Source organism: Montipora capricornis, unplaced genomic scaffold (assembly GCF_036669925.1).
Source record: "Montipora capricornis isolate CH-2021 unplaced genomic scaffold, ASM3666992v2 scaffold_455, whole genome shotgun sequence".
Lineage (NCBI taxonomy): Eukaryota > Metazoa > Cnidaria > Anthozoa > Scleractinia > Acroporidae > Montipora > Montipora capricornis.
In genome coordinates this window covers 150,001-158,944 of record NW_027180190.1, presented here as the reverse complement: position 1 = coordinate 158,944, position 8,944 = coordinate 150,001, and positions in this window count along the sequence as shown.

Sequence of the window (8,944 nt, the reverse complement as noted above, 5' to 3'; positions counted from 1 at the left end):
CGAAGTCTAGCGTTATGCACTAGTCATTTGTTTCCCCCACCCCCCGACCCCCGGGGATAGTGGGGACATATGGGGAAATTACTAGGGCAATTACGCCTCTAGGGGGTTGGGAAATTACAAGATTTTCGTTCCTCTGCCCTACCCCTCTGGGACATACAGGGGGAAATATCGGGGAATTCTTACCTAGGAGGACTGGGACTGAAAAGAAACGAAGAGCAATGGTAATTAGTATTTTCACACGTGCAAAATCAATATGGCGGCGGGAGAAGTGAAAAAGGTAAGACTTCGCTTTGTGGTTTTAATTTATCGCATTTTAGCACTATTTTTATGTCATCAATCATGTATTCAAAACTCATTTACATCAAAATAACCGTGACAAATAACAGGTATTATTGAATTTCTGTCATGCTTGACCTCACTTGAAATCGGAAGGACACCCCCAGAAGTCTGGTTTTGCCCAGAGTGCCAACTACAGCAGTAAAAAATAAAAGAACGGCAAGCATGTCTAAACTTTTTCTTTATTGGTCGCTTATTCCTGTCTTGTTTCTATCTTATTTTTTTTTGTTTCGTTCCTTATATAGTTCATGTGGCACACACAAATGGCAAGAACTGTATATTGTGGTAATCTCCCTCACATGTCCTTCATGTCTAAGAATCTTTTAGGAACATATGGGTGGTGGAATTACGTGGTTTTGTCTGCTCTAGTCCCCAGTGGAAATACACCTACTTTACAACCATTCAAATGTAATTTCCCTACCCATCCCCGGGGGTCAAGGGGTGGGGGAAACAAATGACTAGTGCATTATGGAAAAATGTTCTAATTAGATTGTATAAACCTTAATATAATTCCGCCCTCTGAAATTTCGCTCTTTGAAACTCCAAACAGCCAGGAGAATTTGAGAAAATCGCCCGCCACAACATCAGCAAAATTCGCGAGCATTTTGATATTAAACAGGTGAACACGTATTGCAATAGGTTGCGGAATTATTTTTCTATCCCTGTGTTGCTTTCCTTCTACTGGAAAAGAAAGGTACCTTATTTATCATGTGCCTTTCCAAATTGGGATGGAGAACGAGCAACATAAAGCAAAATACCTAGAAAAGAGAAATTGAGAACATGGTCGCGGAGAGAAGTTTCCACCTGCAATTGCCCCGATCTGAGTTACAGGCATTCGCACTGCCCGTGCGAAACATGCAACGGCAAAGCAGTGTCCCGTTCAAATGAGTTTCAACATTGGGAAAGAAAAAACCTTTTAGCCAAGTGAGTTGCTTGGAATTTCTTTAAGCAGGATTATAAAATCATGAATGATTGTCAAACTTTTTAGTTACTCGTAATAAACAAATTATTATTTTTCTTGCGCAAGTTTTAACCACTGTAGGTACGATAAGGAGAGCTGGGCCCGGTTGTTCGAAGGCCGATTAACTTAATCCAGGATTAGCGTAAACGTTTGTTACAAGTTTTAATTTTTTGGGGAAAGTTTCTTTTACTTTTTTTGTTTTTCAAGATTGACTTCTTCTAATGTAAGGTTTTGCCGAATATCAGCGTTGAACAGCACTTAGGAGTAGAGAAATAAACTCCTTTCAAAGCTTTGCTGTCACTTACCCCACAACATGATTCTGTAAAATGCGGAAAAGGACCTTGTCAAAAACTAAAATTTAATTGCTAGTCTGTAGAAGACCTTAGTTCATTGAGTACTTTCTCTTTTTTTTAAACTAAGGGGCAATGATAACAGATGCAATAGTGAAAATCTAGAAAAAAGTTCTTCAGACACAAATCATGAAGAAAGTGAACTTGAGGACACATTTAGTGATGTCACTAATGATAATGAAGCTGACAGTACTGATGAGGAGAGGACACTTCAAGGAAATCATATTGATGTCACCATTGACGAATGTTGTGATGCAACAAGTGAAGCAGGTGTAGGTTCCTGTGAATTGCATCCCCACTTTGATGACCAAGAAGGTGGTCCAGGTAGCAGTGATAACATCAAGGAAGAAATTGTTTCTTGCATTCTCTGGGGTCTTATTTTAGCGGAGGAAATGACATCATCTGTGACTGATATGGAAAAGTTGTTGAAATATGCCAAGGACCTTTACTGTAAAGGTGACTGCAACCTTGAAAAGTACTGGCCCTGCAATTGGAGAGAAACTGAAATTCTACTCAAAGAGGTGGGCTATGAAGACCCAAAGGAATTTTTCGTATGCCTTGATGACAGCCATTATTCTCATTATGATATCATGGACAGTAAAGGTTCTCTTTGTAGACAGTGTGGAAAGCCTGGGACAATAAAGTATTATTACTTAGGTCTCCCACAGAAAGTCAAATTGTGGTGCTCTGACAATACTTTCTGTGAAAAGGTAGCAACATTTTGGGATGAAAGAGAACACTGGCTACATCATAAAGGTTCCTGATTTCCCCTTAAAGAGGTTTGGGATGGTTCAAGGTTTAGTGAATTGTCCTGGTTCTGGAACCCTGAGTGTGAGTGGATTCTACCCACCAGATGTAACTTCTGTTCATCGGTTTTAAGTGCTAAAGAAATTGAGGGATCTCCTTATGATGGCCATAGTTACGAGGTAATTTGCTGTGATTGTGGCTCAGTGAATCCTTGTAAAGGCGAAAAAGTTAAGGGCGATCCAAGAAACCTAGCATTAATAGGACATTGGGATGGGTGGTACCCATTTCACTCAAAATCCAGTCATAGCTGTGGTGCTATAGATGTTTCAGTGGCAAATATGTCCAAAACAGATCGCTGCTCCACCAGTGAAGTGTATGTTGTGGGTTTTGTCCCATGCTACAAAATCCTTTTTGGGATCCCCTTGTGCGAGACCTTGAGGACAGTTTTATGAAGGGAAAAAAGGTGCAATATGCAAGAGACATGGGCGGCTGTACCTCTGGAGAGGCCACTGTGCGTTGCATCCTTCTGCTCTGGACGGGGGACCTTCCAGCACAATGTGACGTAGGAAAATTCATTAATTGTGGAATATTTCCTTGCCGGAGACATCACCTGAGAGGCACAAACATTGATGGTGCAAGTACATATTATGTTGGAGGGAACAGATGTCCTGCTAGATTCCCCATAGAAAATTGTAATTTGGAAGAGGAAGTATCCAAAATGTCAGAAATTGAAAATGAAGATCAACCCACTGTCCGGGGAACTTTAGCCAGGCAAAGTGGTTATACTGGCCTATCTTTATTGCTTCAACGTGCTTACAGATATGGTATTTGACATGATGCACAACATTCCCCTCAATGTTGTAAGTAAACACCTTAACCGCTACCTCAGGGAAGATCTGGTTGACAAGTCAATCCTAGATAAAAGATTGCAAGCAATGCCATGGACAAGGGAACTAAAGGATGGGCGAGTACCAAAGTCTGTCTCTAAGATTGGCCACTGGAGAGCAGAGGAATACAGAAAGTTTTCCCTTCCAGCCTCTGAGTGTGTGTTGGGAGGTCTAATTGAGGACAAGCAGTTCGAAATTTGGGTCCTTGTTTCTAGAATGGCGGAAATGGTGTACTTTTATGGTAGAGGTGGTTGGGGGGAAGATGATTTGTTGCTGTTCAATAACCTTGCAAAGCGCCATATGATTCTTGTTGAAGAAGAAGAGCTAGGTCTAGATCAGTGTGTGGTTACTGCCCACAACCTGGAGCACACTACCGAAGACATAGTAAGATTCTCGTCTCCTGATAATTACTGGTGCGAAGTTTACGAGAGGGCTGTATCTAAGTACATTGCCACTTCTTCAAACAAGAAGAACATTGAGCTTACATTTGCTAAGGCAGAAGCTAGAAGAGAACTGTTGAAAAGTTTGAAAAGCAAAGTAAACTTACCAGGGCAAACAAGAACAGGAAGATCTGATCGTGCTAAAATATGTGCAAGTAGTTTGTCTGAAGCCAAGGAACTTTCATTAGAACTTTCTTCATCCCAAGATGTTAGTGGTGGAGTCCTCGTTGGGAAACAGCAAAGGAACCAGTTCAAGCTATCAATTAATGAAAAGTCCCTTCTCTGTGCCCTTTTTCCGAGAGCAAGAATTGAAAGTGAATATTTCAAATACTCTGGGTTATGGAAACCTTCTGGTTTCAACGGCATTATGTTTAAAACTGGAGAAAGTGTTCTTGTAGCTGATGACAATGACCAAGAGATTGTTGTTAAAATTGAAGACTGTTTGTGCTGTGGTGGATGACAAATTTTACCCTTGTTAAGAGGTGAACGCTATTGTGCTATTGAAGATGATGATGGAAAGCCAGAAATTTACTGCTGTAATTTTGGAATGTTGGTTCCCTTAACCCAAAAGGTTGTTTTCCACACTAACAGAGTGCTACGCAAAATCATGCTTTATCCAGACCCAGGGAACCTAGGAAACCCAAGTCATTTCATTACCATTGACCCAACAAGTTGCCTTTATCATATGGTGATGTAATTGTTCCATTTTACCCCAAGTGTGGTGATATGGTCATTGTTTCCTGTGATGATGGCAATGACTATATAGCAAACATTACTAGTGTCCAGGAACTACACAAAACGGCAAAAGTCTTCTTCTACTTGGATGAAGGGGCTGGACGTTATGTGAGAGAAAGCTATGGTCATGGTTCCTTGCATACAGTGGCATGGAACTCCATCATCGGACTTGCTGATGGTCACTGGGAAGGCAATGTGTGGAAGCAATAATCTGGGGTTCCAGGAAATATCCATATCCACCCCAAAGATGGTGTCAAAGGACTAGAAAGTACAACACTAAACTGGAATTTCTAGGCAGGGGGTTAAAACCCAACAACCATCTATACAGTTGTATTGATATTTTCTGCAACACTATCAATTTTTTTCATTGGATTATACAGCATCATGAACAGATCCTTGAAAGACTCTCACCCACTACGATCCATGTTGGTAGAAAAGGTAATTACATGTAATATGTTACCTGACAGACATTTAAAAATAATTTGTTTATTGAAATAATTAATTTAAAAAAGCTTTCCATCAACTGTACAAGTATATGTAGTTCAGTGTAATCTTGCTGTATGCTAGTCTGTTGTACTACAAGTTTTCGGTCCATTCAATGGACTATTCCTTTTATGTAAACCAACATCATTAACCGTACCCCAATATTAAACGGCAGACATTGTATCTTCTGAAAGCATATCAAGTACAGATTCTATTCACAGATATTTACTTTGTTTTTAATAATAAATAGACCCTAAAATGCAATGTCAGTAAATGAATTGTGACCACAATGTTGGGCAAGTTTAAGGAGAATAATTAAACTTTGGTGAAGAATATGTTTGCTGATTCTATCAAAATTAGTGCTGTACGTTCCTGTATAGGGAATGTCCTATGACAAGATTATATCAGCATTTTAAAGTACCATCCGTGTCAGCAGTTTCAACATAGATCTGTGTGAAAGAAAAAAGGCCATTCTCTGTCATGATATCTGAAATAATTAACATTATATGTTATGGTTTAAATATTTATTTTGCTTTACATGCATAATTTTTATGGGTTGTAAACAGCGACCACAGAATATAAACTTTAAATAACTGAATATAAATATAATAATTGAATGTCCCATAAATGGAATCACTGGTAGTGAACAAGGGAACTAGAAACCAATACTTATGATTATTTGTGGTTTCCCATCAATGTAAACTTTAAAATGAACTACTCCCTTGATGGGTTTTATTATTTACGGTATTCCATGAATGGTATTATAGCAACAAATGACTGTTCTATAATTTCCTTTTACATTAATGTGAGCAAAAAGTTCTGTTTTTGAGAACGGGTGTTACTTAGAAGCCAACAACAGAAATTCAGTTAGTGTTTCCCATTAATGGTTAAAAAAGTATTGGACAGGCTTTCTTAAAAATTCCATGATTGGCATTGTGGCAACAAATGACTACTCTATAATTCCCATTAATGTGAATACAAAGTTCTGTTTTTGAAAACGGGTATTGCTTGGAAACCAACAATAGGAAACATCATCAGAAATTCTATGACAGTTTCCAATCAATGGTTAAAGAAGTATTGGATGGGTTTTCTTACATACTCCAGAAAAGGTGTTGTGGAAACAAATGACTGCTCTACAATTCCCATTAATGTGAATAAGAGGTTCTGTTTTTGAGAATGGGTATTACTTGGAAACCAACAATGGGAAACATCATCAGATATTCCGTTACAGTTTCCCATCAATGGTTAAAGAAGTATTGGATGGGTTATCTTATATATTCCACGAATGGTATTGTAGAAACAAATGACTGCTCTATAATTCCCATTAATGTGAATAAAAAGTTCTGTTTGCGAGAACGGTTATTACCTGGAAACCAACAATGGGAAACATCATCAAAAATTTCGATGCAGTTTGCCATTAATGGTTTTAAATAAAGTGGATGGGTTTTAATATAAATTCCATTTGACAGTGAAAAATCATTATTGGGTTTTAATGTTTTTTTTATTTTTTATATTAATCACTTGAATGATTATTAATAGTAAATGGGAATTACCACATTTACCGTTATGATATTTTATTTTTCCATTGATGTTTTTTTGAAAAATTTTCCTGTGTGAGCCTGAGTGGCCAAGCATAAGATAGTTATGCTGCAATCAGCCTGAGTGGCTGAGGGCCTTTGTGGCCATGGACTACAAAATATGAGGCAGTTATGCTGTTATCATTCTGTGTGACTGAGGGCCTTACGGTGGTAAAGGAGGGATCCCAGTCACAAATTAGGGGCATGTTTTTTTTTTCAAATAATCATGATTCAAAAGTTTATTTTTATGGCCTTTTTTTTACAAGTAACATATTTTCAGTTGCGAACAGAACACAGTCAATGCAAATTGCTGGAGCTAAGTAGCATTAATTAGTCCTAAATTTCTTAGAAATTGGTCATGTTTATCTCAGATATCACTCACATCAATAATTATGTTTGAATCTGGTGAGTTTGGAGATACATACACGAGTTAATGATCAGCAAATTTTTTCAAGTTTTATTGTAAAATACAGTAAAAATGAGTAATTGCACTTTGTTGACAACTTATAACAGGAGCCTATTCAAACGATAGCAAAATTTTTTTGTAAGTTGTGATACGTACGTAAGCTACCATAAGATTCTCAATTTTCAAAAAAATTTAGTCAAGATTCATGATAATCAAAACAAATGGACCATGGATCACGCTAGACTATCAATTCACAGATCACAAGTACATTTCAGCTCTTTTCATTTGTAATGCACCTTTTCTTTTCTCGAATGATGCCTCAAGCAGAACCCCTTTACCACCTTGTTCTGTGGCCATGCATAAGACGTTATGCTGCAATCGGCCTTTGTGGTTGAGGACCTGAGTGGTCATGCATAACAAAAATAAGGCAGTTATGCTGCAATCAGTCTGTGTGACTGAGGGCTTGTGTGGCCATGCATAACAAATTGCTATGCTATATCAGTCTATGTGGCTGAGAGGGTCTGTGTGGCCATACATAACCAATTCCCAATGGCTTAGCAAGGGGCCTTCATGGCCATCAGGCCATTCTGGTTTCTGTTTCTGACTAAACACCTCTGCAGATAGCATGTCAGGTGATACGTGATGACTAACATGTTATGTGAGATGATAGAAATTCATGTGAAATAAAGATTGCACCATGATTTCAAGTCAGCATTTGGTTGTAATTACTCATTGTGTTACATTTACATTATTTATGTTAAGATGTTGACAGTAGGTTCTCACAAAATCCTTTTTAAGTCCATGGTATGGTTATATTGAATTTTTTTTTTTCCAAAAGAATTAATTTCTGTGCAGTGTCTATCCAGATGTATCTCTGGTTCAATTATCTCTTGGGAATTGGCCTCATATTATGTTTTCATCTTTGATTTGGGCTCCATTAAAGAGATTCACAATTTTTTTAAAAGGTCAAAATAATTTTTTGGCATTATACATTGAGGACAATTTAATGCTTAGAATGTACTCCAAGTCAAAAAGTAAAGATCGCAAATAAAAAGATACCTTTACAATAATTATTGTGATATCTATAAATATATATATTATGGTTCTGAATTTCAGCAAGTGTGAAGTAAAATTTGAGGCCATTCAATAAATTTGTTAATGAAGTCACAAATCCAACGAGAAGTTGAGTCAGAGACATTTAGCCTGGCAAAAATGAGTGAAGGTGGTGCCTTCATGAAACCCCCGCCTTTATGGGCAGATAATATGTGGCGAGGTCAGGAAAAAAGAGCTTTAAAAATGCCATGGGGGACCAGGAATCCAGTCTTATTTGGAATAGAATAGAATCTTTATTTATACACGATAGGAGTGAAAGCTAAAAAGCTTGTGGGGTCGTGTACTTAACAAAGTAATTACATTTCTAAAAACATCCTAAGTAAGAAGCTATAATACAATAAAACATTAACATTCAAATTTTTACATCTCAACTTAAAAATACGTATAATCAGTTAATCTATTCCTAACTGTTGAACCTGATAGACCAGTAAAGGTAAAACTCCTGAAGTCATCATTTCTCCTGAGTAGACTACGAAGTTTCTTGGGGTCGATACTACCTACATTTTGACGTAATGGTTGACAAAGTTCCAAAGAACTGAACCTCGATATGCTAGTGAGTCCTTTAACAATCTAGTATTGAATCTGGGTATTGTGATTGCTTCTTGGTGTCTTAGTGAATAGCTGCATTCCCGCCTTTTGAAAATGTTATTGATTAGACACTCAGGTAGTGAGACTTAACTCGCTCTATATAAAGGTTTAAATATTTGAAATTCGTAATCTAAACTGATCGTATCCCATCCCGAAACGTTGAGAGCTTCACTAAATGCCGTATCTTTAGATAAGTTATAGACAATTTTTGCTGCTCTACAGTGTAATTTCTCAATTGAGCACAGAAGATCCGAATTTGTACACGAACCCCATAAAATAATACCATACTTCACAGAAGGTAATATTACACTAAAATAAAAC